The 25,580-nt window shown below is 39.7% G+C and overlaps 1 long non-coding RNA gene and 1 pseudogene across 1 annotated transcript; both read right to left on the bottom strand.

Moving 5' to 3' along the window:
- Window positions 1–1,593: 1,593 nt before the first annotated feature.
- Window positions 1,594–25,201, bottom strand: LOC138017444 (uncharacterized; annotated as a pseudogene).
- On the bottom strand, window positions 20,442–22,688 carry LOC138016013 (uncharacterized). The gene is made up of 3 exons (XR_011125689.1): window positions 22,325–22,688; window positions 21,334–21,544; window positions 20,442–21,006 (listed from the first exon to the last, which is right to left on the bottom strand). It is a non-coding gene; the product is annotated as an uncharacterized lncRNA (long non-coding RNA).
- Window positions 25,202–25,580: the final 379 nt, after the last annotated feature.

Raw genomic sequence — 25,580 nt, 5'->3', positions numbered from 1 at the left:
ATGTGCGCATGTGCGATGCAATCTCATGTGATCCCTAGATGCAGTGGTATGACTCCTAGAATTACAATCGAACTTGAACTTTCAGGTAAGTCTCGTTCAATTTTCAATTTGCTTCTATATATCAGTGATGGCGTGACACTTTGTGGGTCACATTGTCACACATTGCCATCGCACATCGGTGGCTCAAGTTGATTGAACATCGGGCTGCCATGCGGGAGGTCGTGAGTGCTGCCTTTGTAATTACATCCGCAAATGGTTAAGACTTTCAAGTCTTCACGGATAAGGACTATAAACCGTAGGCCCCGTCTCACAACCCTTCCATGTTCACAACCCAGTGGGGCGTGAAAGAACCCACACACTATTCGTAAAGATTAGGGCATGGAGCTCCCGGTGTTGTGGTCAGGCCTCATTCCATTCATTCGTGTGCTGGGTGGCCTCTGGTGTAAGAATTTCCCATGGTGCATCTGCTAGGTCTGGCTTTTGTTAGGCGAAAGACTCGGCCCACAAAAACTGCCAGTCGCAACCTCAGAAAGCAAAAGTATAGTCTCAATAAAAATTATCAACATTTTCAAACAATCTTCCATCATATTTACAACAGTTATTCACAGATAATAATAATAATAATAATAATCAGCGATCCGAATATAATAACCGAGTTTTGTTCCTATTTTATGGTGTATCAAGGTCACGTGGAAAGAACCAGGTGGATAAAAAGGCTGAGGACGAAAGATGACAAAGAAATGTTGCTTTCTAGCTAATGTTCCTGTTCCTGTTTTACTATCAAATTTTCAAGGCATTTTCCATAATTATTTTAATTGCTTTTCAGTTGATAGCCTATCAAATAAACGTTGATGGAAATTGAAAATAAATGACGCTGCTTGTTATTGCCCATCCTTTCCTTGCAACTTTCACTTTCATTTACCAACCTGATAACATGTAGCATAATATGAAGACATCTCAGTTTGCGGTACGTATTAATTGGAAAACACCTCAACTGCCATCCATACTATCTTAGGCGGTGGCAGATGTAGTGAAAACTATTACTAGTTTAACTAGGAGCTTACAAGAGAAAACGTTCTTTTAGTTCCTAGACATCCTTTAATAATGATGTCTCGTCTTCTGTAACTTCATTTCTTTCTCCCCCGTTTAACTGTAATTATCATAAAATGTAAAAGTTTTTCTCAAGTATTGATGGGAAATAAAGATTGTTGTTGATGTGGTGTAGTCTTGACAACTGTCTTTTATCGTTGGTGTCAGTTGCGTTTTCCACACCATCTGCAGTTTTCCGAGGTTCCCTGTTTTCTATTTACATCCGCAGAACGAACCGCTTTGAGAGATGTTCTTTCAGTTTGTAATACCACCTTGATAAATGAATCATACTCATTTCGATTCTCCTATCGCAACTACCACTATTATTAAAAGTCTTTCTGTGTCGTTTCCAATCGAAAGTCAAAGGGACTTATCAAGGCACTTAGAGAGGGTGGCAAAAGAGATTTGCTACCTACTACTGATGGGATAACTTTGACTTTGTAGTCCGCTGAGGGGCCATTGTACATCACAAGACCCCTTGCCTCCCCCTAGAAGTAGATTAGTTGATGTCAAACCAATTATTCATAGCTTTCTCAGTTTTAAATTAGTATGAGCGAACTACAATAAAACAATTAATGTTGTTCGACGGCTTAAAGACTTGTTTGGGGAATCCCTTCCAGCACCCCTGAGAAATCGTCAAAGCTGTACACAGTTCTTGGAATGCCCTCTTCGCCCTCCACAAAAAACATTGGTGACTCCGTGTGTTGATAATCGTAGTCTTCCATTTCTTCCCCTTCCATCTGTTGGTCTAACGCTTCATTTTCATCGACATACGATATTTCAATCCCTGGAAGGTCCATCGTATGAATTACCTCTGTTTCGGTGTCTGCTTCCTCGATGTGTAATGTTGGTATTGGGAAGGTCTTTGACCCTTCTTTAGATTGATCGCTTACGTTGTCCAAGATAACGTTTTCGTGCATTTCGTCAGGTTTAGTTTTCTTGGTCGCACTGATCCCTCTGTTCCCTTTGTCATTCTCTTCAAGTTCGGTGGATTCCTTGCGAATACTGTCATGTTGCGATGACAAACTCATCGCTTCCTGTTTGTTTCCAATTTGAAATCGGTCTCTCTTCCTTAACTGTAAAACGGGAATCACCACCTCACCAGGTCTCCTTTGAGCTGGTCGTCGCTGTGGCTCTTGAACCTCACACTCTTCAATCTTTGAGGATGAATTTTATTCCTTGTGGACTAAAGCCATCTCAATTTCGTCTGAGTTCGACTGCCTTTCAATCCCGGATGGACTAATCATATGCAACAGGTGCTCTGAAAGCTTTCGCAAACTTGGTTCTCGCTTTTCCTTTGGTCGTTCGTTCATCCTTGGTGGCAAAGAAGCGACAGATGCTCTTTTCTTTGGTTGGACGGATTCCGCTTGCCTGAGCTTCATCAAAGACATATCAGTCAGCAATTGCAGCTGGTCTCTCTCCCGCTCGGCCTGCTGCCGCTTCTGTGTCATGGTTGAAATCATTTCTTCCAGGCGTTCGATTTCAAACTGCGCCTCTTCCAACCTGAAGTGGAACTCGTCCTTTTCCTTCACCGCCTGTTCCAGTGCCTCTCTGGTATCTTTCATCTCCGTCCGAATCGCTTCTCGATCGGACGGAAGTTGATCTCGATGCTTGACAACGCCATTCAATTGTGTTTTTAAGCTTTATATTGTTCTGTCACTGGTGGAGATATATCGCTGGTATTTGTCTTCCAGATGGCGAATGGAGTCCCTCCGTTTTGGTGTGGCCAGTTCGGTTGAATCAAAGTCCTTACCAACAGTTCTTAGGGCTGCCATGAGCTCGTCCCTTTCAAGAAGTGCGTCGTCAAACATGGCCTTAAGTTCGTGCATGTTCTTCTCGCTTTCATATTTATACAGCGTATACTTCTCTTCTGTGAGCCGTGAGCCGCTAAATACCGAGCCTGCTCAGCTTCTGCTGCGCGATCGTTGGCCTCTGTCAGCCGCCTCAGGAACGACTTTGTCATCATCTCAACTTCTTTCAGACACTTTGCCTCTGCCTCGTGAACGTGTTCAAGGATCGGGAGTTTCATTGCTTCGGCTCGTTTCTGCAAGGCCTTCGCTTTCAATGCAGTCAACTCTGCCTGTTTTAGGCGCTGTCTGAGTTCGTCTCGGGTGTAAGGTGTAGTTCTTTCACATCCAGCCCAATCCATCGTTGAATTTTCATCATCCTCGAGAAAGAAGACCGTAGGCTCTTCGTTTCCTTTTCTTGGAGGTTTGTTTGGGGAACCTGTGGCTACTTCCTCTGCTGAGCTCTGTGCTTGGAGAGTGTCTGATGATAAGCGACAAAGAATGACAATGAGTTTGCAAAGGAGTTTGCCAATAGAGACGGTAAATGCCAAGACATATTTCATAGATGGTTAAGACCGAGGCTTATATAATTATGAATGTTAATCGAGTTTAATTACTGATAATAATTAGCGAATTACTTAAGTTTTTCCTTACTTCACGCAGTGACTGGTTCAAAGTTCTCTCGCCATTTTTTTTGAACCAATCAGAAGTGAAACCGAAACCAATCGTGGCTCGCGCGTGCACATTTTCGCGCGTTTTGTGTCGGCTACGGGTAATAACTTCGAGTTTTGATTGGGTTACTGGATTGTCTCCGTCCTTTTTGATTGGCCACAGTAATTGCTTTGGTTTTGGTTTCACGACACTCGCTTGTAATTCGCTCTACTGAGAAACACAATGATAACACCGAGGCACTACTTGGGGACACTTTTCAAATCAAATCAAACAACTAATTATATCAAATCGTTAGTTGGTTTTTGAGGAGAAGGAAAAACCGGAGCACCGGGAGAAAAACCTCTCGAAGCTGCCTAGAGAACCAACAAGCTCAATTTAACCCACATGTGGCGTCAAATCTGGGAATCGAACGCGGGCCAGCTTCCCTTTTCCGTTCATTAGTGCAGAAAGCCTTTTCTCTCTAAAGTGCGGAATCGCAAAAACCACCGTGGCTCTCATTTGCATCTCATTCAAAACCAAAGAGCTCACCGGATTGTACCTAGTTCTTTAATATAATTAATTGAAATTCGCTATTCTGCACCAAAGTTGCCTTTGTTTTCTTGCGGTTTCGTTCTTTGCCCTCTTTTAAGCGGAAACTCGTTTTGAAATGGTCATTGCGTTTAATGCGATACTAGGCTTTTCAGTGCCATTTTTCAAAACCTTAATTACCTTTCAAAGAATGAGAAGAACAACTTTGGGTCGATGATCCAGTTTTCGTTGAAACGTGAATTCGAAGCTCCTGAAAGGTGGGACGAGCGTTTGGATTCTAAAACCGAAAACATGACATTGTCTGCTTGGCACTAATACTGAGAAATTTCGCGATATTTGCAAGATTTTTGTGTGCACTTGTCAATTTCACTACGCTGTTGTTTCGGACAGTGAGACAAATAAAGGTAACTACCCAATGGTTTATGGTTTAGGATTTATATACCGCACATATATGTCACAAAGTCTCATGGCAGTTTCCTGATCCTTCTCTAGGATGAGATCGAACGTCAGCTTGTAACTGAAGACACCTCTGGTAGCTCCCATCAGTTCATGTTTGATCTTACTCACCCACCTACCCAACCCGCGCATGTGTATGAAAGAAAGACACACCACAAGTTAAACCGGAGTCAATGCCGTAAAGCGTTCCAATCGAAGTGTCCAATTTTTTTTTCTTTTATTATTTTTTATTTCAGTGAGTGCAACAAACCTCTTGTGTTATCTTCTTCACGAGGCAGCCTAGGTCATCCGTTGTCTCATTTGATTGACTGAAGCTTTCTAAAGAAACTGTGGTGCTGCGTCGGTGGGGAAGTAGTATACAAAAATTTGGTTTTATCAACGGAGTTGATAATGTAAATTGGCCACCGTACAGAGATTCTAAAAGCTGACGTTTCGAGCGTTAGCCCTTCATCAGAGCGAATCCGATTCGCGTTCCCTGGGGAATGCCCCCGTTTAACTTACGAGTTCGTAGGGAAGATGTGGCTATTCTTACTACTTGTGATCTCCCCTCTAAGTTTTGTTCCACATTATTATCCAATGAGAAGTCAGAGATAATAGCCAGTCAAAGCTCTATGCCCGGTTGTTCGAAAGCCGAGTAACTTTTTTTTTTTTTAAATAAATATTTCAACACAAAGCACTACTTACAATTTCTTACAATTGCTTAAACATACTCACAATATTTACAATGTAGTACTTACACTACTTACAATGCGATACTTACTCTCTATTTACAAAAAATAAACGAACACGCACATACACATACACACATACCAATAAATACGCCGATACCTAAGAATACTTCAGAATTATCTTTTCCATTTCCACTCAAAATGTGCCAATATGTTGTTTTTGTACACACATATTTTCCTGTCTGATATTTAATATCAACTTTAACTTTGAATCCTGCTATATTTGGAAGTTTATTGCTCCTTCGACAATCCCACAAGTACAATTTTCCTATGAATAATAGACAGTTTAGTAAAGGGCATTCTGAATTTATAATTCCGATGCAGATGTCTCTCAGAGTTATGCGCAGTGACTGATTTGTTCTGCCAAAATAATAAGATTCGAATCAAAAAAATCAAGAGATTATGCTCTCATAATTAGTAAGAAAGCCGATTAACTTAATCCAGGATTAGCTTTAACTTTTGTTTCATGTTTTTAAATTTTAATAATGTTAGTGAAAGCTTCTCTTGCTTATTTTTTTTTGTTTCAAGATTGACTTCTTCTAATGCTAAGTTTTGTCGAATATCAGCGTTGAACAACATTTGGGAGTTGAGAAATTAACTCCTTGGTATATTTTAATCTGGAGTTAGCGTTAAATTAATCAGCTTCTGAACAACCGGGCCCTGATGTGTCGGCGTTCAGTTCTGGCTATTTGTACTTGCACCTGCTTTACGTCTCCGTCTTTCCAGATTGGCCAAAGTAAGTAATGATTGTGATCTTTGAGTATTGATCACTATTACATACTTACCAAAAGCCCAAACGTCAGACCATAATCCGCCTGAAGATCGCAAGAACTCAGGATCTGGGATAGGCACTTTGTTCTTGTAACACTCGTCAGAAAGCGTCTGCTTGCACCAAGGAGATCTGAGATAGTGGATTATTTGATTATTTCAGTATTTGCAAACAAGGCTAACGTTTCTTGCCATTTAGCAGCGGTTTTTAGTCGGGTTGCAAGGGCACTTTTATGCTTGGTTTTTTGGCTAAAACCTCGCGCCAAATTTTTTGTTTATATATGACAGCGAAAAATCAACTGTGACTTGCTTTTCCCGCGCATAGGACCGGCTGCATCTATTTGCCTTGCGTTGCAATTGGCTTTTCTGATTACTTGGGCAGGTTGCGACTGTCCAGAATGTTGTTTATTACTGGACCAAATTGGAAACCAATCTTTCAACAACTAATTCGTGCATAGTCTTTCGAAATCTTACCTCGCACAATGAAAACCTGAAATCTTGATTTGCCCTTTCTCGCCCACAAGGCAATTCTTCGGCACCTAACAAAGGGAAAATTAGTTAATCAGCACTGCATTTTTCTCACTGTGCATATGCGTTTTATTGGTCCATTGGCTTGGGTTTCAGACGTGGATGAGCCCGCGTTCCTACCCGAATTCGGACTCGAGGTCATGGTTGGTAGCTAAAAAGGTTGAAAGTTACACACCATGTACCACCCTTGCCCCGGTTCTATTGCATCAGATTTCTTCAAAAGTACTTAATAGCAGAAACATCTGAAAGTTCTTAAAAGGAAGAAAGTACCCTGTTCATGACAATTTAAACGGAAACCTTAGATAAACAGATAAACTCCAATTAGCATAGGCTCATTCTGCAGTTTCGTTTGGCTCACCAATTCTCTATGCTCTATGGAATTGTCGTGTAGGTACTCCATTCCATTGACCACATGGTTCAGGATGAGTTCCATCTCAGAAGGGTTAAAGAAAACAAGAGACGTATTGCTCTTTAGATATTCCGATAGGTCACCTGAAAGTGTGGGAAATATCTCTAAGAACATTTTTTGCGGTGAGTCGTCTTTAAAGAATGGCGGCTTTTCCCTTAAGGCCCCGTCCACACGTATCCGGAGATTTTTGTATCCGCAATTTTTTTTATGCGGATTCACCTAGCGTCCACAAGTGTCCGACGTGTACGCTCGGTGTATCCGGAGATTTCTGTATACGCTCTCCAGAGTGGAAATTTCTGTATACGCTGTGTATCCGAATACGTGTGGACGCTCGTATCCGTATATTTTTGTATACGCTGACGTCACAGTATCAGAACCAGTCTTTTTCCGCGCGGGATTTTCCAAAATGGCGGCGAGCAGAAACGTTGTGTGTTCAATGCTACTAGGGCTACTTTCAAGCCTAATAGAGTGTCTCGAACTAAATGTTGCAATGTTAAATCTAAACTTTAACTACTTGAGAAGACGTCTAAGCCTTATGCGGCTTCTAGTCTTTGGTTTTTTTCTGTTTTTCTCTTAATTGAGACATTTTTATAGTGTTTTTTAACAGGAATTTTTTTCGCTCTTCAAGCTCACACGTGTTGAAACCTCAAGTAAACAAACAAGAAAGCCGCGATTTTGGCGCCAAAATTATCGCAGGCTCAGGTTTCTTTGTAATGCGCATGCTCTGTTGACTAATCCTTTGAGATGTCCGGATACGAATCGGATACATGTGGACGGTCGTATACGATTCGTATACGCTACAGGTGGACGCAGATATTTTTGTATCCGCATAACAAAATTTGCGGATACAAAAATCTCCGGATGTGAACGGGGCATAAGTTTAGTAAGCTGGCTGCATTGTTAATAGTTATATGTTGATGACACATTGTCCAGATAATGCAAATCTCGAGTGTCCGGAATCGAGACAGTTATGCAAACCTGAGACAGTCTCGGGTTTGCATAACAGTCGAGAATTCTCCCAATTAATTAATGAGAGTGCGCGTACTATCCTAATTATTTCATAAAATGACAAAAGTACTGTATCTCGTTTAAAAAACTATCCGATGGAAATTCGTTGAGCCTCGGGTAGCGATTTTGAACGCCACGTTTATTTGAAGCGGTTGTTCGGTTTGTTTGCTGCAAGTAAACGTGGCGGACACCGCAAGAAAAAAGGTAACCGTTTGCAACATTAAGGAGACCTACGAAATTTAATTGAAGAACTCTTTGTTCTTGAAAGAAAACTCGGTAGCATGCTACTTAAATCTTAACGCGTACTCCATTCAACAAATTAAAAACTGTTATTTGGGGAGGCTTTTTAAGGTGACTCAACCAATTTCAACACTTTCAAGAGACCTTTTTATTAGAAAGATTGACACTAGAACACTTTATCACGTAACAGCAATGTTATGCATGGTACCATGTGAGACAAAAATTATTGCTGAACAAGAGGCAGTGATTTTTTTGACGTAACAAGTTACTATGGTAACAGGAAAGCCTTGCAAAAACACCCCGTATTTTGGCTCTGAAAAACGAAATCGGTGACCCCAAGCTTTTATTGCACAAAAGTGATCAGGAGGCCAAGATGAAAATCTGCAAAGTTTAAAAAATATCTGTGGAGCGGATTTAGAACTACCTTAAATTTTCAATTAAATAAGGTGGCTCTGAATCCGGTCTGCAGGATTTTTTCAAACTTGCGGAAAGCTTCATTCTGGCATGCTAATTACTTTTCAGAAATAAAAATTGGGGGTCAGGGAGTTATAATTGGTGTTTGATATGGTACCATAACATTGCTGTTAAGTGACAAAGTGTCGCAGTGTCACTCCTTCTAATAAAAACGTTTCTTTTAAGTGTTGAAACTGGTTTGAGCCACCTTAAGCCCTACCTCTATCCTTGATATCAGCACTGCACTGGTGAGGCCCGGAAGGCTGAAACAGTACTGTCTGCAGTTTAAAAAAAGTTATATAGTTACCACTAATCAGGTTTTCTTGAACCATGAAGTTGCGAGGTCCTCTCTGTCCAACTCCATGTAGCCTCACTATGTTGTCGTGGTTTAGAGTCCTATCATTTCGCAAAAAAAAAATACTTCTTCAGAAATAAATCGACAGGCACTAAAATAAAATTTCTTTTCTACTCACATCATTAGCCTTGATTGGTTGCTAAACTTTTCTTTTAAGATGTCAGAGCTGCCCTCTGGCAGAATGTGAATCGAAGCGTCTTCGTTGTGAAATTTCCCGTTTAAAACAATCTACGGAAGGATTTGAGATAATTTAGAGTGGCAGATAAAGTACATGTACTTTTGTCGTATATTCTTTGTCTACGTCATTCTCCTCTTTTTGGTAAGCCACTAGGCTGGAAAAAATGTAGTTCTCGGGGTCCTGGACAAACAACGGGGTTTGTAAATAACTATTGAAATCTAGCTGACTTCAAAATTTTGCTATCCGCCGGCCTTGTCTCTAATAACTAATTCTCTTGAATAACGCAAATCCGTAGCAGGGGCCAATTTCTCGAAATGTTCCGATAACTTTTCGGGCCAGTGGAGCCATTTGTAAATCTGCCATCCCCTTGTTTTGAGTGCATGGTCTTTTAGTTTTCGAAATAATAAATCAAAGCAAAACAAAGGGATTGTGAAGTTTGATGACTCAAAGATACAGAGGGAATTGTGACGCCCGAAAAGTTTCGGTACCTTCGCCAGAAACGGCCCCCCTGAAGACTGCGTACATTGTGGGCTCGTCCGCAGTTTAAACCGATTGTTCACAGGGCCATTTGCGACGCGAAAGGGAAATAACAGAAGGGCCCTTCCACCCTCTACAGGAACCATCCAATGGAAGCTTAGCGGACCAAATGTTGTTTTCTTCCACCCAGTGAGCGATGTTATTACAAAATGCAAGCCTCCATACCCATGGTAGACCCAGGTGATCTTCTTGTCTTGCTTCTACTTCTGGCCAATCAACTTTCCAGATTTCTTAACGTAGAGAGAAAAAAAAGGAAAGTAATCTAGCAAACTCCAAATTTGAGGTTTTAGCGAGAACGTCAGCGCTAGAGGGTAAATTTTCGTTTTCTCTCCTAAATTGAGCGCCGTTCATACTAGTTTCGTTCTTCAGGGTATGCCACATCTTTGTCACGTTACAATGTTTGGAATAGTCGCGGAGCGATTAAAATAACAGGAATTCACATTTAACGACGACGTTCTCGTCGCCGTTGCCGTCGTCGTCACTAAAGCTCCCTAAAATTGTGTTGAACGAGTGAGCCGCGAAACGCGGCTTAAGATCTGTACATTCGTGTACTGTTCCAAGGACCCGGTGAAATGTTTGTGTGCATGCGTGATGTGTTAGCCACGCCAGATTGGTGTTATGGTGTGTCACCTTAAGGGCCTAATGACGTGTTTTTTGGAATGCGTTGCTAAGGATGTAATGGTTAAGTAATTTGAGAGAATTTGGCTTTATTTTGGTCAGTTTCCAACTTTTTTTAACCAATGACCCTAAATGTGAAGTCATCATATTGTCTACGTGCTACACAATTTGGGTGTTTAATCAGTGGTTTGATAATTTGCATTCGTTTTTGCATCTAGCCAAGTATGGATTTCTTTTTATTTTGAAAATTCCGGATACGGAAATACCCATAACATCTTCAAAAAAGATGATTTGAAAAAAATTAATGCTTACCTGTATTCTGTATTTGGGAGTGAAACGTACCATATAAAAAAAATAAATTTATTTACAGACCAACCGAAATTTAGCTTTTTCTCAAACCGAAAGTCAGTTCGTTTACGCATGCACAGTTGATCTGAGAACTAGCGCGAGGAAGGGCGAGGAAAAACCTTCGATGCAAACAACAGGTCGCGTGGTGATTTTTGCTTGTGAGTGGGTTTTCTAGTCGGCTCACGGTATGATGACGTCAGTGACCGGAAGTAATATTTCACTTCCTTAGAAACGCGAGAAAAATCCGTCTGTGGGCCCGTAATGTTTTTGGTTTTTTTCACTGTTTCCAGGCATTTTATCACAGACTGTAGGTCATTTATATAGGTTGTGAATGGACGGTTGTGAATGGACGGCTGGAAATCGAGCCTACTGGTCTACGGGCTGTAAGGGTAATTAATTCTCATTTAAGATGCCTTTTAATTTACCTTTTGTTAAATGGAAGAGACTGGTTGTTAAAAGTGGGCTTTTCACTAGGTGAAGACTAGAAAAATATTCCTTTCGAGTATTCCCTATGAAGGAGGAGCAGCGAGGAGGCTGTCTGTTCCAGTGAAAAGAACAGTAGATTTGCACGCGGTTTCGTCGGGTTCAATTCTTCAAATTCCGCTAGCGCCTCGTAGATCCACAGCTACTTTGACAATGTTATGACGAAATTCATGATCAATAACAGGACAGACGCATGAAAAAATGACATTAATTTGCTAAATCAATATCATTATCAACATTATTTTTATCATTGTTATTGTGATCGTCATCATCATCAGCATCATCATTATGATCATAATCATCAACATTATCATTATTATTATACCATCTGCGTTCTTGAGTGTAGGGTACTTCTCTAGGAATGTCCCTAAGGCTGCAATAGCCAAATAAAACTGTTTGTATTGATCAGTCTCCGTAAACGAAAAGAAATAAGTGGGGGGGGGGGGAGGGGGGGAAATGAAAAGTTAATTACTTTTTCTGGGCAACGGTCCCTTGGGGTGTGAACTTCTCTTTAATTTTTTGTAAACTCTATCAACAAATAAGAAGCAAAACAATATTCTGCCGTGCTATGAGCGGGTGCTATGTATATGTTTTGCATCGTGGTCCGTCTAATCAATGAACTATCGACGTCGCAGCTTGCCTTTAAATTTTCACTGACGTTGTTGATTGAGAAAGTGAAGTATACATATAAATTAGAGTCACGGATAACCGAAAGCAATAACTCTCTCTCAATAATAAATGGCAGTCTTCGCTACAAGCATTGTAAATGCGCATATTTTCATGATTGTATGTAGTGCAGTGTATTGCTCTCCCTTTGTGTCATTTTTACACCACCCATACTTGTACTTGTATCTCTTTTAAATAGTGGCGGCTAGTAGCAATGTAAGTAGCGTTAGTATTGTAACGTACTTGTACTAGCTCTCTAGTTCTCTGTGTGCGCAAATTTGAACTTTACTTTACCATTCATCAACAATATTCTTCCGCACTAAGAGAGGATGCTAGGCATATATCTTACCTCGTGGTCGGCCTGATCAATGAACTATCGACGTCTGTACACGTAACTGAATCGAGGACTGCACTTCGAGATTAGGTGGAGTAAGCTCTGGAATGTCGTATTTATGACTGTTTTTGCTTTTTGGTGATAAGAAATAAATTGTCCGTACCATTTATGCTGACGACTGAGCAGACTGAACAATAAGTGGAAAGCCGAAATTGCAAATTGAGTTATCATGACTAATCATTATCTGTGATAACATTAAAGCAAAAGTGGCACCATTTAATACTATCAAAAAGCAACGTATGAGCAGAATTTCCGTAAAAATTCATTGATTTTCTGTTTATAGAAAGTCATAATAAAGTCCTTAACTTACTAGCGTGATGTTTGCACTGATCCAGAAGTTGCTGTATACTATCAAACTGCAGAAAATTGGCATAGCATATTGAGTCTGATTCGTCCTTCACTCGATACTTGTGCGTTGTTTCATCACGAAAGACTTCTACGTGTTTGACTGTCCTCTCTGTCCTGTAATTGTTTAAAAAAATTACACTACAACTTCCACGGGAGAACTGCCATGGGTACTGAATAAAGACAATGGGCCCTTTCAGCGGTATTACTTGAGTTGAGAGCACTCTTCTTTATTGACGAGAATCATGAAGCATCCCCTCAAGAACAAACGCTAATTGCAAATCCTTCTATGACTGAATCGGTTGCTTTAAGATTAAAATTATCCTAACTGTTTCTGCTTACTTAGGAGTACAGTTAGAAAATGCCCTTATATTCAGTTATTCCGAGTGTGTGGAATGTTCAATTGAGGAGAAGGCAAAGGGGACATTTCGTGACAGTTATATACCCCTAGTATCTCATGTCCCTTTCAAAGTGTCACCGATCTTGGACGCGGTTTGAATCACAGCAAACTTTAGCCTAGCGTCGCATATATTATAGATGAGCACGCAACCGAGTTGATGAAGGTGAATTAATTAACCACCGTAAGAAAGATTTGAGAAGAGCTGTCAGTGAATGTGAGTGATGTGTCATGATGTGATGAGTGATGAGTGTGAAAGTGAATGATATGTCAGTCAACTCTTCGAGCTTTTTGTCATCTGGCAAATCTTTATTTAACTTTCGTCAACCTCCAAGCCCATCATTTTCTATTGTTACCAGATTAAAAAATTTCTTTAAAGCGTCCGAAAACTGTGAAGCTTTTATAAGATTATTTGAGAGCACTAACACAGAAGATGATATTTCAACACACCTGAAAGATAGAATAGTTCTAGTCCCCAGTCCACTTGTCCTAAAGATGAAACAGCCTGGTACCTAGGAAAACGTGACCACAAGTTCTCGGTGAGTCAGTCAGAACTATCAAATCCAAATCACTTCTTACACGAGTCGTTATTCTTGCAGACCCTTATAAGGTGACAACTTTATTGCAGTACCTGTTCTCTGAGAATAGCTGTTGTAATAGCTGTAGGAATCTCACCAAAAAACCACCTGGCAAGGATATAAGGCTAAATTAAACTGGAGCTGCATCAGCGAACACAAGACACATTCCTGCAAGACGCATTCATGCGCTAACTTCAATATAGCTAAGATGTAATTCATTGTCCATGCAGTCGAGAAGGGAAAAGGTATGGGCAGACGGTAGAGGTAAGCCTTTTTTGGGGGTAGAATGTGGGGATAGGTTAGCGGAGTTCCTTCCCGAGTCTTGTCACCTGGGAATCGCTAAGGCCAGTGAATGGGAGCAGGGGTGACCAGTTGTGAGAGCACTCGCCTCCCACCATTGTGGCCCGGGTTCGATTCCCGGTCCCGGCGTCATACGTGGGTTGAGTTTGTTGTTGGTTCTCTCTTTGCTCCGAGAGGTTTTTCTCCGGGTATTCCGGCCGTTTTCCCCTCCCCACAAAAACTAACACTGCCAAATCCAAATATCCCATTTCCGAGTTGCTGCATGCCTCAGTTTCAAAGCGAATCCTGGTGCACAACCATTCAAATGGAAATGAGTTGCGTATTCTTATGCAAATCAAACTCATTTCCCTTACAATAGTTGAGCACTAAGACTCACTTCGAAACCGAGACAAACAGCAACTCGGAAATGGCCCATTCGATCTGGAATGCACTGACACATGTGTTGAACGAGCTCATGAGCGCTCTTAAGGTGTTCTATTTCCATTCCATTTTTCCATTTTCCCATTTCCATTTTCATTTTATTTTCCATTCCCATTTCCCCATTTCCTATTTTCATTTTCCCATTTTTCATTTCCATTCTATTTCTATTTCCATTTCCCAATGTTTGTCAAAGAAATACCAGTGATATGTTTTTCCACTTTACAGAAATTAACTAAGGCCAATCGGACATATTTAGCCTTATTGTTTGTTTCTCTTGGGATAGTACGCCGAAAAAATATCGCTTTCAAAGGTTAATTGATGAAACAGAGAAGGGACAGCTCCTCTGAGGCGATGGGTAATTAGTAAGTGGAGGTCAATCGTTTTCGCCATAAACAATGAACCTGCATGACTTACGGCTCCTCTTCGAGACTCTTCAGTGCAACAAAATCGTTTGGAATGTATCCATATCCACTGGTTCTACAAAAGAAAAATAATGTAATTTCATTGGCTGTTCCGAGAGCACATTCAAATTTCGGCGTACTCAGAAAATCCGGTTTCATATGTTGTTGTACAACGGCTTAAGGCCCTTCACATGCGATTTGCTCATCAAGAACTGACAAAGTAAATAGTACGCTCAACAAAATTTCTCTATTCTTATTGGACAAGGCAAGTGCAATTAACACTTTAATAGAACTCTGCAAAGTTCCAATTACGTTGCTATGGCAAACATCTTTTTGTTTTTTTTTTACGGAGAGCGACGCAAACCTCTGAAGGAAAAGAAGATAAAACTAGCAAGCGTATTGAGACTTCTCAGATTTGGATGGACGCTTTTCACAGCTGCGCTAAAGAACATATTAAACCAGACGAAGGCCGCATAAGCTCTATGATTATACAAGAAACAAAATCTTCTCGATAAAACAAAAACACGCACGATGGTTTCGTCCAATTGAGGGCTAGATTGTAGAATACCTGTACCGATGAATTCCGAATTGCACTAGACGATCGTGCAGTTTGTTATACAAATGCCTTTTTGGTATTCAGTGACTTACGATGTCGTTGAGAACGCTTTCCATTCTACACCACCAGAAGCATCAGAAACCGTCAGATGATCACCCTGAGCAAGAAATAAGGGTTGGCAATAGCAATCAGTTAAAAAACAAAACAAGTGACACAAGCTGGACTGCTTGATCTAAGAAATGCAGTATATATATCACTGGGAAATGCAACCAAAACTTAACACGTATTCAGATTCAGTCCGTGTCTTTACATGACAATGGGTTTATTTTAGTTTTATCTGAACCTAAACCTAAACATTGTCACACCTCTTTCATGCATATTTATCTCTCAGCTTTCCCGCCGAGTATCTTGCTTCTTAGCCAATCAAGGCACGCGCTCTGCATTTTCGCCACATGTCCATCAGTTAAATAAGGACTGAAAAACAAAATGGACCTGTCTTTGGCTGTTTTTATTGAGCAATTTGTGAACTATCTATTTAATTGGGTAGGGCAAATTGTGTTGTAACTTAGGACGGGACATTCGCGGGCATGAAAATGGGAGAGAATTGGAAAGAGTTGTCTTTTTTCTGTCCTTTCCTTTAATTGTACATAAGCAACAGTGAACTTGAAAGATACGCTAATTCACTATCTCCCAACTATGTAACTTAGGGAGTTTTGTATTGTATCTACAATCGTGGACTAAACTCATTAATAAAACAGTACAAAAACCGACAAAAAGCACTTGTTCAATATTTCTTCCATGTGTGATTCCACAGCAGTTACTTCTTCTCCCTATCCAATGTTGATTTGGAAAATGTTGATTTCCAATGAGACGGGGGAGGAAGGGGTGGGGGGTCAAATTGTTTGCTGACAACTGAAAGCGCTTAGAAGCGTAATTGTCTCAAGAGTTTTGTCCACATGTATGGTGGGTACCCGGTACCAGTAGTCCACTCCTTGTGACTGTCTACTTGATTCTCACCTTGCCAAAAGGGAGGCTTCCTGGCATGTCTGAGTAGTGCGACTCCCGGGCAACGACACCAAAGCCACTGAAGGCGATAGCAGGCGATAACTAAATGAAACGAAACAGTAAACACGCACGGAAAAAAGTTGCCATTTTACAATTGAATGCAAATCCTATAGCGTTTCACCCCTAAAGTACCGTCTAACTGAACTTTTAATCTTATTTCACATCCCTACCTTTTGCCTTTTAAAATCAGGAATTCCTGTAAATATAAAATAGTCCATCATGTGACAAAACTGAACGAGGCTTATTAACCGATTTCTATTGTCTAAAATTGAAACAAATTCGCATTAACGTGGATAAAAGGGATCTGAAAATGAATTGAAAGCAACGCCTGCTGTGGCTTCAATTTCAGGTTATCTCTCTACGCTCTTCTTAAGAAGGACCATAGTTAATGCATAGAGCTGGAGATGGTTATGAAACTCGACAAGTCTTTTTGTTTCATGTTTTTGGCTGTATTTTTGACCTTAACAATGAACGAAACACAACCTTTTTTGGGAAGATAACCAATCAAATCTTTGGATTATATTGTGCGCAAGTAATTTGCGAACCGGTGCGAAGTGAAAACAAAAGATTGTGCAGTCTCAGGGTCAATTCAACATCGATTGCGACATTGCATTTGTTCTTGCTCTTGAAAGTTTTAAGGTTTCATAACCAGTCCTTCGATTTACTATGGAAGGACTTTCTCTAAAAGGAATTCGCCCTTTCTCAATCTCGTAAAAAAACCAGCATTTGTCTGATTGATTTAAAGACTTACCAATTAGAAGAGCTCCAGAAACTTAATATGAAGAAGAAAAATGTTTTGAGAATAATTGTACGAACCTAGGGCATGACGAAATAAACAACTGAGACCAGGCAGAGGAAACGGATATTTTTTCGGGTTGATATGTGGTCAGGAAATGAGTAGGATTTAAGCTTGTAAATTTCAGGTCGGCTCTGAAAACAGTCGCTGACGTTGTGCACTACTTGCTTGCAGTCTCTTAAATCCTAGATGTCAGGCTTCCTTGCAAACCTCCTATTTTGTTTCTTTAACTGCAGTGGTTATTCTTTTGAAAATTCCTCAATATCCCAGTTCAGTGATATAACAAATTTTATATATTTAAGCCGTGAAGGAAATAAAAGAATGAGCAATTAAATGACGATCAGACTTTCTTAACTGATTCTCAGCCGAGGTGAGTTCGGAGTTACCGCGAATGAGAAACAAATGCTAATAGTGCTAATACTTCAATCTTCCCAAAGCAATAATACAACTTATCATATATTGTGCATGATTTGCACCCTGGAGAACCCCAGAACGTTACAACTTTACAACAGGACCATGCCTTGCCCGTAAATCGACCAGGGTGGTACTTGGCTAGGCTGACTGCGTTATCTATACAAGCTACAATTAAAAAAACTCATTACAGAGATTTAGCATTGCGTTTGAAGTTTCTCGTAAACACGATGTTTGCTAAATCTCTCTATCAGACTCGAGCAATCAATTTAATCTTTTATTTGTTTGTGTTGGAGGCAATGCTCCTCTTAGGACACGACAGTTTCGTTAAACCCAGCACATAAGGTAAATCCGTCGAAGAGCAATCTTTCGTCCTCTTGCCACAGAAAATTATGGAATGCATTTGCCTTGATTTAATTAACTAACTGCATTCCTGAACATTGACTGTTTTTTTTTTTTTTAAACGACATCTAAACTTAAATGTTTCAAGCAAGCTTCTCGATCCGAATGATCTTACAGCGGAACAACCTCATTGTAAATTAAATTGTTAAATTCTTCTACTTATTATTCTTCTTCTCCATGTGATAATGATTATCATGATTATTATTATTATTATTATTATTATTATTATTATTATTATTATTATTATTATTATTCGTGGCTTCCGAAAGTTGATCTCCTAAATTTGCTTTTATGAAAACCCTTTTCATCGCGAAAAATAAAACGCTTATCAGCCACCTGATCTTGACAAAATTACTTATCACCTACCTAACCTCAATGAAGACAACCAAGATTCAAACTCCTCCACTTCATAAGCAGAAAGGTAAAGAGTCCTCATGTTGGACTTATCTTTCTTTGTGCAACAATGGTATGTTATCTAAAGAAAACGAAACACGATTAAAAAAGCTGCAGCTGTAACTGTTTATGTGTGTTCAGCACAAGGCAAATTCTTAGATGTTTACTGTTACGTGGTCTCCTACGCTATAATTAATCGTTTTGAGATATCAACGCCGCCAAGCCGATCACATTTGCCTACAGTAGTAGAGAGGACAGAATACCGTAAAGGGGACTCTTCTTTAAGTCTGTCTTTTCTTACGCACTTTCTAGTATGTTCTTTTAGAAAAGAGATGGCTCAGTTTTAAGCAACGAAAGTTTGTTTCCAAACAGAAACCAAACTGACGCTAACTCAGGTGCAAATGCTCGAAAAGGCACATGTCAGTTAAGCAATTGTAGCATACTCTGGGGCGTCCGAAGTTTCTTCCCGAAAAAAAAAATGGCAACCTCGTTAATAGGGTCTGTTCTCTGCCTCCTTTGTCGTTTACGAGAAAGACCCTCTTTCTCCTCAACGACACTGAAAGGAGGCAGAGAACAGAATGCATGGGAGCAAGGTTGAGAAAAATGCAGAATATATTGATGCCCGTCGGGTAGACGTCGAATCTTAGTTGCGTCGAATTTATCAAAGATAGGTTTCACGATACACCAGAGAAGCGGTCATTTTAAAGGAGAACTGAAGCCCACAATCAGCAATTTTTCCAACATTGTTTTTGGAAAGCCTAACTTAGTAAAGTTAAGCGTGTGGGGTTAATTCTTCTCCTGCTATGCTACAGAAACCGGAGATAAGCGCCGGCCTGATGGGCCTTCTAGGCTTGTAGTAGACTTTACTTTTTTTTACCTCTTCGGGGGGAGGGAGGGAGGGGCGTTTGGCAGATGGGGGAGACGGTAGTTTTGTAACTTTTGAGCATTTCATCACATTGGAATCAATTATTTCGCAATTTGCATGATTTATGAATTGAGGTCAGCGCGTGTTTAATTTAGAACGCCGTTTGCTGAAACACCGAACCACTGTCGAATTATCCGACTTGGCAAGTCGAACTTATGCTGGAGGGGAATCAATTAATTTGAGTTGAACTTCATTGCGACAAACGTCGCACCATTTATGCGCCTATTTCAAAATTAATAGGTTCGACGAATCAAGTTCGACTAAGATTCTACGTTTCGGCGCCAGACCTTTCTTTCACTTTCAACCGTGACGGAAAGAAAGCAGTAAGTGTTGTATCTTGCCTTTTGTGCACGTGGGGATTGCAAAAACAAGCTAAAATCGGAAGCCAAAAAAAAATTATTTTTATTTCTTCAATGTCTTCTTTGGCGCATGCGTTAGTTACAACCGTATTACTTTTAAAGGGAAACTGTCACGAGAAGCGCATGCGCTAGCGTCTTGTGAAAACTTTAAAAGTGTTAGGTTAACTTTTTTCAAGTTGAACCGACAAAGTCAAAATGGTGTCCACTGGAGAGGGCCATAGTGGACAAAGGAGAAACTGCGGCGAATATACGTGACTCACGTGGACAGGGCTGAATAACGTCTGCGCATGTGCAAGCTGTCATGGCGCGATCGATTGCGTGCGGCCTAAGTACCACAACAATTCTTATGAAAATGGCGGCGTTTTCGAAAATTCTCGTGTAGATCCCGGTGTTTTGTAAAAAAGGAGCGTTTAACTGAAAACGGGAGCTTGACGTTTTTAGAAGGAGTCCGTCGAAAATAGGTCTTTCCACACCGTTTTGTACAAAAGGGTTTAAAGTATGTACAAAAGGTGAAAAAAGTGCGGGAACACGATAGTTTATTGCGCGAACTTTATCGATTGAGATGAGTTACAGAGAGAGACGAGTTAAATAAATGGGCTTGTACTCGGCACTGGATGAGAGCAAGCCGTGAAGCAAACGAGTATTGTTCCTCTCCATTTCTTGAACACTCCACGCAGCTGTCCAAAAGAAGCATCCCGAAGAGATTTTACCATCTATTTGATACGTTAGGGGCTAACACCCAGAATTATCGGCCAGGGATACGCTGGTGTAATAAATGGGCTACGATAGCAGACAATGCCTTATAAAAGGAGTATGATTACATTCCTCCAAAGGTCAGTGTACAAATGTTTATTCTCTTCCTCATTTTATTTTTATCGAGAAAAGTAAGTCTTATATACTAAGGGGATATGAAAATTATTACATAAAATATATATGTAATAAATAAATTAATTAATTAAAAATTAAAAGAAACACATTTTATTTCTTTATTTATTTGGTGTTACATAAAACAAAACCTTTGTACTACGCTTTTTATTTTTTTTGTTACCTTTTTTATTGTTATGCTTCTTTTTATAATTTTATATTTTAAAATGTAAAGTGCTTATGAATATTTTATACAATTAGCGCTATATAAAATTTAATTATTATCATGACTCCAAGGGTCAGGACAAATTTATTTTCAGAACCAGTCAATAATTTTGTTTGGCTACGAAACTTCTCTTGTTTTAGAAACAGACTAAGAGCACTACCACCACCTCAACCAGAACACATTCACCCAACAATAACAGGTATACTAATAAAAAAGCACAATTTTATTCATATCAAACAGTGTAACAATCATGAAAAAAGCACAGGAATAATTGTCTTGGTGTATCTTCGTAGGACACTTCTTCCAATCAACTTGAGACAGCCCTGGAAAACAAGGAAAGTACACGTCTTTAGGTACACTACCAAGCACAATTTTCGTATAAAATTGATGCATTTTGCTTTACAAAATGGCCAGGTTCATACTAAGCTGTAAAGGAAAACAGCGAGTGACTTAAACTAAAGCAAGGCACAGAAAAATAAAAATTTCTGTAAATTCTGTTCTCAAACATATTTTTTGGCAGTCTGAACATATGTTCCCTCCTAACTTGCAACAATTTTGTTTCTAGAGCTCAAATTAAAAAGCACGATTCGGAAATATTTGAGGTGAGAGATAGATATTTAAGCATATTTTGTAAACAAAATAACTATTACCTTTGTTTGTTTTGCAGATATCACCTTTGACCAGATGGTCACTCAGTGCCAGACTGCTTTGTTCGGATAATATGACAGCAAAGCTGAAGCACCACTGTATGATCCAGTTATGATGAGGGAATTTTGCGAAGAGAATGCGCCTGGGCTGTTTGATCTTCTTTTAAGATCCATTACAAGAAATGACAGCAGAATATCACCAGACAGGGAAGCCCTACAAAGGCAAAGAACAGTGTCCCTGATTCACATTGGGACATTCCATTTTTTATCCGCACCCCCTCTATGGAAGGCATTTTTCCGACAGGTCCCTTTTGCTCTGAAATCAGATTCCGACAGGTCCCATTCACCTCTGAAGTTAGATTCCGACAGGCCCCTTTTACTCTGAAGCTTGATTCCGACAGGCCCGTTTTTGTATAGAACAAAGACTCCCGATTCCGACCCCCTAAACTGGAGCAGAAAATCCAGATTCTGACAGGGTCCTTCTTGACATTTAAAAAAATGCCTTCCATAGGGGGGGGGGTGCGGATAAAAAATAGAATGTCCCATTCTTTCATATAATTTTAGGTTTGTAGTTGGAAATTTGTAATTTAGGGAATTGAAGAAAACCCGTGAAGTACAAAGTACGTGCATTTAAACATATCTTAGGGTTGTAAAACCACAACTTAATGTAATTAATCTGTATAATAAAAATTATAACAGTGTATGTACAATCTGGTACAATCTGGTACACTTCATAAAACTGTATATAAAACTTATGTAAACAAGCACTTTGAAGTTGACTTTTTCAGCTTTTTTCGATCGCAACGACTCGTCAATTACAGCTTGCTTTTAAAAGAAAGCTCATGTGAAATGATTCGAAGAACAGGCTCAGGAGTACAATAAGCCGGCCAAAGGACAGTGAAATTTACTGTAATTCGTTATTCTATACGACAGCAACGCGTGGGTTTTCTTTGAATAAGTATTTAACTTAATTTAAGTTCTGGTATATACACACCTTTGTCAGTACTTTTTAAATACCATTCATATCACCATCAATGTCCCCAAACATCATTTCACTCAAGCCAAGCAGAGGATCGAAAACGAAGTAGATATGGCTTTGCTTCGTGGCGGTTGAAATCAATGCGTCAAAGAAACATAAAATGGGTTGAAAGAAAGGTCATATTCACCAGCATTTCCTGGAAGAAAATTTTCGATGCAGATCATGAAGTCTTCAAAATATTACTTGTGAAAGTGGAGAAAAAAAAGCATTCCCTTTTTGAGTCGAAAAGGAAAGGATTCTTCCTTTCTTTCACTTGCCTACGTTCAAGAAGACGAAAGAACAACATATCACCTTCGCGCCGAAATTTGATCACTGTTGTCATGACAGCTTGCACATGCGCAGACGTTATTCAGCCCTGTTACTCACGTGTGAATCCATGATGGCGGCTAGAATTTTCCGTGGGCTCGGGAGCAAACAAACTCGAGCATGCGCAGCTCATGACAGTACCCCTTTAATTAACTTTGCTCTTGTATTTCCATTCGTTTTGCATTTGCATTGCGTCTCAAATGTAAGACACAAACGCTAGATCTCGGTCAACTATACCCGAGAGTTGGCCAAATATTCGAATCGTGGAAGAATAAATCAGACTTCTATCGCACCGTAACCCATTATATGAAGAAACATCTTACCTGAAAGCACAGCGGGTGTCCAAAGGAACCATCATCAACTTCCTCAACTGCTTGGATGTTTACAACTTCGATGAAACATTGTGGCTTCTCACCTCTTGTCTGTAGCGTGAATTCAAATCATTAGTACAGATCATAGTACAGCAAGATTAAGAAGGAATTGTACTACTACTACAGCTGTATTCACGTTAAAACTTTTTCGGATGCTGGATTCCTTTGCAGATTGGAATAAAATTCAGCGTTTATGATGTCAGCACCATTAAATTTGGTATTTGCATCATTTACTCGATTCGTAAACTCGTCCAACTCGATGAAGCTAAAAAATATCGACTATACCTACAGCAGTTCTGTATTCGATCAATCATTGCTGCAGCGTTTTTTCCAAGGGCCGGAGCTTGAGAACCTATTCGTGAACGACCGCTCTTGGAATGAATTATTTTTTCCACGACATTATTCAATCTTGTTCATGCGGTACATCGTGTTGAAGGTATGAACAGTCTTAAAAATAAATAAATGATCAAAGGAAAAAATAAGTACATCATTGCCTGTTTTACGCTCAAGTTGTTGTTTATATTTCATCTTGTTCACGGCAAACAGCAAACGCCGAGCTGCAAGTGGCCTTTTGCTTAAAACGAATGGACTTTGTTTTATTTTAGTCCTTTTTTGCCTGCTACTACAGATGTCGTCTACTAGCCTCACAAGTGAGAGCATTTGCTGCTGCATTTATAATGACAGAAATTTGGCTTTTAAAGTTCGTTTTGTAATTGGGGAGTTTAACAAATCACGGCGGATAAGGTAAGAAAAACGTTACAATTATTTCATAGGTATTTCGCGGTTATTCATTCTTGTCCACGCTGTACATTGCAGTCGAAGTATAGACCAGTTCACGCTCTTGAGTGCATCATGGGTAATCAGGGCAACATGGCGGGAAATTCAAAGCAAAATAAACTGTCCATGACTCTACTTTTGCAGACTTTCGCCTTCATAAACCAAACAAATAAGTTCAAGTTCACAACTGAGATGAACTGGAGTTGGTATCTATTCTTTGGAATTTCTAAATAATACTTTTTTGTCTCCATACATTCTCTGTAATTTTGTGCCTTTGGAATTACAGGAAATAAGCGCCAGAAACTTTGTTTAATAACTGAAATAATTTGTACAATAGCCGTTCTCTCCAACTTTATTCTTCCATGGCCACACCTGTGAGCCATATCTTTTGTTTTGGAAAATAAGAAAACCCAAAATGGCAGTTTGAATTATAAGTCGTATTGATCGTTTAATTGTGTACTTTGCAGACAAATTTCTTTTGGAATTGAAATTAAATTAAATTGTTCACAACTCAATGGTTTCAAAACGAAAAACAAACTGCTCTACTCGCGGGCTGAGGGCCGAAATTGACAACAGCGGCCGATAAGAACACGCACGCAGGTTTAGTTTTGAGCTCGTTCACTCAATATAGAACACGCTTGTTCGAAAATAAATATTAAAGAACACTCAACGCAAGTGTACACAACACAATGGTCAGGGAAATGGAAAAAAAAAAAGTATTTTCACCGAGTATCAAGGATTTATGAGTCAATGAGTCAATGAGTTAGTGCTTAGGCCTAATCACTAAAACGAGGGCTTAGGCTTAATCAATAAATTATTGCTACATTGACTGTGAGTCTCATTGACTCATGACTCATTGATTCATTGACCATTTGACTCATAAATCATGGGATCTCATTTTCACTCTCCTCCGGACATAGGATCATAAATAGTCGCGCGCGTCAAGCAAGTTTGTCTAATGATATCACATATCATAACACGCGCTTTCGCTTTCATTGGACCAACTCAAAGACAGAGAATACTTTTCTTAAGACGAAGTCCTGCCACTTGTGTTCTACTTTTTTTGCACAGTATTTAGGGGTGGGCATTTTGATGAGTGGTTAATTTCTCCTACATTCCAAATGGCACTGGTATTCATCAATTTTCAAAGAAAAAACTATAATAAAGGAACACTTTGTCAAACGGACCATTTTCACAGGTCTGTGCTCAGTTACCAGGCCTTTGAATAAAAGGAGGCTGGAGTTGACCTTGCTTTAATGCAAACCTCATTCCTTTTCTTATGTAAATCATCCGGGTTGTTGTAATGCTCACGAATTTCTATTAACATAAGAAAAGCAGAGGCCTGGTAACTATAAGCACAGAACTGTAAATGGTCCATTGTCTGACATCTTTACCATGCAGCTCACAGACTGACATCACAAAGAAGTGACAGTGGTTTACTCTGTTTTAAGAAGGATTGTACCAGAAAGCATCACGTACAAGTAATTTCGAAGTAAATGATAACAGATTTGTTAAATCTGAAAGATCAAATTTTAACAGCACGGTTTTCCTGAGAAATTGTTGTTTTGGTTATGAAGTTATCGTACGACCGTCCCTTTTCACGTAAACGACTACGCGAAATGTTGCACTGCTGGACACGCGCGTCCTTTTGGCGGGAAGTTGCATGGCCAGCACACTGCATTTGACACTGCGTTTTAGTAAAAACTTTTGAAGACAACCAAAAAGCAAGCAAAGTATTTTTTAAATATGTCGCACAA

Source organism: Montipora capricornis, chromosome 9 (genome assembly GCF_036669925.1).
Source record: "Montipora capricornis isolate CH-2021 chromosome 9, ASM3666992v2, whole genome shotgun sequence".
NCBI lineage: Eukaryota > Metazoa > Cnidaria > Anthozoa > Scleractinia > Acroporidae > Montipora > Montipora capricornis.
Note: the sequence above shows the minus strand (reverse complement) of the source record. Positions and strands in the feature narration are given on the sequence as shown.